The sequence below is a fragment of the Hylobates moloch genome, unplaced genomic scaffold (genome assembly GCF_009828535.3).
Source record: "Hylobates moloch isolate HMO894 unplaced genomic scaffold, HMol_V3 SCAFFOLD_84, whole genome shotgun sequence".
In the NCBI taxonomy this organism is placed as follows: domain Eukaryota; kingdom Metazoa; phylum Chordata; class Mammalia; order Primates; family Hylobatidae; genus Hylobates; species Hylobates moloch.
In genome coordinates, this window is record NW_026652359.1 from 74,149 (window position 1) to 79,498 (window position 5,350).

The 5,350-nt window shown below is 37.2% G+C and overlaps 1 pseudogene; it reads left to right on the forward strand.

The window, feature by feature from the left end:
* Positions 1–238: 238 nt before the first annotated feature.
* LOC116463914 (olfactory receptor 4A8-like) lies at positions 239–4,693 on the forward strand (annotated as a pseudogene).
* The last annotated feature ends 657 nt before the right edge of the window (positions 4,694–5,350 follow it).

Below are 5,350 nucleotides of genomic sequence, written 5' to 3' on the forward strand. Positions count from 1 at the left end.
ACCTGTGGCTGAAACTAAAATCTTTAAGGAGAACTAGAATTGTCAAGAGAAGTTAGGCTCTTTGGATCAGAAACTCAATAGAGACTTACTAAATGTTTATTGTGTGTGGATCACTATTCAGGATGCAACAATGAAGATGTGCTCTGTGACACAATGGATGTAATCATATTCCTGTTCACTTTTTCATTACAGGTACTGTTCTTCTGAGCTCTTTGATAAAAGCCTGAAAGAAGAGTAAATGAGAAATAATAACAATATTACGGAATTTGTCCTCCTAGGCTTTTCTCAGGGTCCTAGTGTACAAAAAGCATTATTTGTCATGTTTTTACTCACATATATTGTGACCATTGTGGGGAACCTACTTATTGGGGTGACTATTATTGCCAGTCCTTTCTTGGGCTCCCCAATATATTTCTTCCTTGCCTGTCATTTATAGATGCTGTGTATTCTACTACCATTTCTCCCGTATTGATTGTAGACTTACTCTGTGATAAAAAGACTATTTCCTTCCCAGCTTGCATGTGCCAGCTATTTATAGATCACTTGTTTTGTGATACAGAGATCTTCCTTCTGGTTGGGATGGCCTATGATCCCTATGTTGCCATCTGTAAGCCACCGCACTATTTGACCATCATGAATCGACAGGTGTGTGTCCTTCTGCTGCTGGTGGCCGTGACTGGAGGTTTTGTGCATTCTGTCTTTCAAATTGCTGTTGTGTACAGTCTCCCTTTCTGTGGCCCCAATGTCATTGATCACGTTTTCTGTGACATGTACCCATTATTGGAAGTGGTATGCACTGACACCTACTTTATAGGCCTCACTGTGGTTTTTAATGGTGGAGCAATCTGTATGGTATTCTTCACCCTTCTACTAATTTCCTATGGAGTCATCCTAAACTCCCTTAAAGCTTACAGTCAGGAAAGGAGACATAAAGCCCTGTCTACCTGCAGCTCCCACCTTACCGTGTTTGTCCTCTTTTTTCTTCCCTGTATTTTCATGAATGTTAGACCTGCCTCAAACTTCCCTATTGATAAATTCATGACTGTGTTTTATACAGTTATCACACCCATGTTGAACCCTTTTATATACACATTGAAAAATTCAGAGATGAAAAGTGCTATAGAAAAACTCTTGGAAGTTCTGGACAGGACAATCAGGCAGGAGAAGGAAATAAAGGGTATTCAATTAGGAAAAGAGGAAGTCAAATTGTCCCCATTTGCAGATGACATGATTGTATATCTAGAAAACCCCATTGTCTCAGCCCAAAATCTCCTTAAGCTGATGAGCAACTTCAGCAAAGTCTCAGGATATAAAAATCAATGTACAAAAATCACAAGCATTCTTGTACACCAATCACAGACAAACAGAGAGCCAAATCATGAGTGAACTCACATTCACAATTGCCTCAAAGAGAATAAAATACGTAGGAATCCAACTTACAAGGGACGTGAAGGACCTCTTCAAGGAGAACTAGGAACCACTGCTCAATGAAATAAAAGAGTATACAAACAAATGGAAGAACGTTCCATGCTCATGGGTTGGAAGAATCAATATCATGAAAATGGCCATACTGTCCAAGGTAATTTATAGATTCAATGCCATCTCCATCAAGTTACCAATGACTTTCTTCACAGAATTGGAAAAAACTACTTTAAAGTTCATATGGAACCAAAAAATAGCCTGCATCACCAAGTCAATCCTAAGCCATAAGAACAAAGCTGGAGGCATTCCACTACCTGACTTCAAACTATACTATAAGCCTACGGTAACCAAAACAGCATGGTACTGGTACTAAAACAGAGACATAGATCAATGGAAAAGATCTCAGAAATAATGCCGCATATCTACAACTATCTGATCTTTGACAAACCTGACAAAAACAAGAAATGGGAAAAGGATTCCCTATTTAATAAATGGTGCTGGGAAAACTGGCTAGCCATATGTGAAAAGCTGAAACTGGATCCCTTCCTTAAACCTTATACAAAAATTAATTCAAGATGGATTATAGACTTACATGTTAGACCAAAAACATAAAAACCATAGAAGAAAACCTAGGCAATACCATTCAGGACATAGGCATGGGCAAGGACTTCATGTCTAAAACACCAAAAGAAATGGCAACAAAAGCCATAATTGACAAATGGGATCTAATTAAACTAAAGAGCTTCTGCACAGCAAAAGAAACTACCATCAAAGTGAACTGGCAACCTACAAAATGGGAGAAAATTTTCACAACCTACTCATCTGAAAAAGGGCTAATATCCAGAATCTACAATGAACTCAAACAAATTTACAAGAAAAAAACAAACAACCCCATCAAAAAGTGGGTGAAGGACATGAACAGAAACTTCTCAAAAGAAGACATTTATGCAGCCAAAAAACATGAAAAAATGCTCATCATCACTGGCCATCAGAGAAATGCAAATCAAAACCCCAATGAGATACCATCTCACATCAGTTAGAATGGCCATCATTAAAAAGTCATGAAACAACAGGTGCTGGAGAGGATGTGGAGAAATAGGAACACTTTTACACTGTTGGTGGGACTGTCAACTAGTTCAACCATTGTGGAAGTCAGTGTGGTGATTCCTCAGGGATCTAGAACTAGAAATACCATTTGACCCAGCCATCCTATTACTGGGTATATACCCAAAGGACTATAAATCATGCTGCTATAAAGACACATACACGCGTATATTTATTGTGGCACTATTCACAATAGCAAAGACTTGGAAACAACCCAAATGTCCAACAATGATAGACTGGATTAAGAAAATGTGGCACACATACACCATGGAATACTATGCAGCCACAAAAAATGATGAATTCATGTCCATTGTAGGGACATGGATGAAACTGGAAACCATCATTCTCAGTAAACTATCGCAAGGACAAAAAACCAAACACCGCATGTTCTGACTCATAGGTGGGAATTGAACAATGAGAACACATGGACACAGGAAGGGGAACATCACACTCCGGGGACTGTTGTGTGGTGGGGGTAGGGGGAGGGGGGAGGGACAGCATTAGGAGATATACCTGATGCCAAATGACGAGTTAATGGATGTAGCACACCAACATGGCACATGGATACATATATAACAAACCTGTGCATTGTGCACATGTACACTAAAACTTAAAGTATAATAGCAATAATAATGAAAAGAAAAACTCTTTTGTAAAAGTGAGCTATAGCTAGAATAAGAGTGTTCTTTCTCATGTAGATAAGGAGGATGTAGACAAGGAGGATGTAGACAAGGTCTTTCTAGTGAAATTTTCAGACTTCTCAGGGTAATCCAAGGATCTCGAAGTGGAGTTGATGCTCCCAGCTTAATTAAGAAGTCATCCCATCATGGCATCGGTTTGAAGTTCAGTATCTCAACCTCTGTATCCAGACTGAGAATGGATGGGGCTGCTTGGGTTCAGGTCCTATTTTGTACTTTTTAAATTACAATTTTTCTATATTACATATCTATGGAGTCAGGTTATTTCTCCCATATGCCCAGCACAGAATGGAGAAAGTGAGGAATAGGGAATTAAAATAGATGCTCCTGTTCAAAAGGGAAGGCTATGGTGCTTCCTTCAGTAATTTATTTAAAGACTGTGTGGAATATATAAGTACCATATTCACAAATGTCTTTGAAACTGGCCCTTCTCAGACTTGAGCTGAAACTCCACCTGCAGTCAGATAATACTCTTAGGAATCTTAGAATTATGTTTATCTAGTTTAGAGTGCTTATGGTACACTCCATTAAATTTTTCTGAAGTCTTTTCATAGTGTCTTAACATTCACAGCTTTGAAATGACTTTTATTTTGATGAGCTTTCTTAATTTTTGAGTACTTAGCTCTTTTTTATTTTGATGACCTTTCTTACTTTTAGAGTACTTAGCTCTTTGCAGAGACTGAAAAGGGAAACCATTTTTATTTTTGAAACCAACAACTTCTGGCTCTTTTATGTTTCTTATAAATTCTGTTTGCAAATGTAACAGTTAATCTTCTAAGTAATTTTTTAAAAAAATCTATGACTTATTATAAGATACAATGCTATAAGAAACAGCTATAAATTTCAATATTCTATTTGTAAATTTTAGCCGAATCCACCTATTCACTTAAGTACATTTTTTTATTTTCTACCTTACTATAGGTGACAGAATTACTAAATTTTTTTTAGCAGTAGATAGTGACTCACTTTTTTCAGAGCTTCCTTAACAGTGACTTCTGTCTTTTCAGGCTTTACATAAAATATCCTGGAGGCCCCCTATTTTTGGGTATGAAAGCCAATGCCACACTTTAAATTGTTGTTATGGAAGCACCACACCTTGAGGTGAGACTTTTTATTCTGGTCCTGTCTTCATGTATGGTGCAGGACTCCACAGTTTTTGTGATTTGAAACAATCATCATTTTATTTTATCTCAAAATTTTGTGAGTCTGGAATTCAGGCAATTGTTGGCTCGGTATTTCTTCTGTTTTGTGTGGCAAGGACTGAAGCCACTATCTTATTCAGCTGATAATTAAGTTTTACATAAGATGCAGGATGATTTAATTCACATTTATAGCATAGTGGGAGGGCTGACAGTAACTGACCCACTGAGTCCCTCTTCCTATCCCTTTAGATGAAGGACCACAACATCACTTCGGAGAATAGTCAAGCTTTTTACACGGTGCTCAGAGATCCCAGTGGTAGAAAGTAGATGGGTCTGGCCAGGTAAGGGCTATGTCCAGAACTGACACAATGTCACTTGCATCATATTCTATTCATCAATAGTGGTCACATAGCACCCCAGATTTGAGGTTTTACAGAAATAGAAGATAACCCTTGATGGAAAAATGGCAAAGTCACTTTGCCGAGCAGCATGCAGAACAATTGTCCACATCTCAAAAAAAAGCATATTGGAGTTTTACTCATTTTAAGTTGGATCCATAAATCATGTTGTACTAACAACCTCAGCAATATTGGGTTTTCTAATTCTTGAATACAGTATATCTTTTAGGTATTTTAAATATTTATTTTTGAAGAGCTTTGCAGTTTTCATTAGTGTAGGGATCTTCCTCCTCTCTTCCGAAGTATTAATGTTTTCAGATTTCATCAAAGGTTTTTAATTGTTAACAAATTCCAGTTGTCATTGTTCCTAGTACATATATAGAAGATTGAATTTTTTGTTTGAGAGTTGAGTCCTGTAAATTTGTTAAGTTTAATTCTTATTCCTGCATAATTATGTCTGTAGATTCTTTAGGGGTTTCTGAAACACTATCATGTTATGTACAAGTAAGTTTAGCTGATTACTTCGAAAGATATAGGAATGTTTCAGTTTTTCTTTGTATGATTTTAGGAAGGTTGTCCTTTCCCT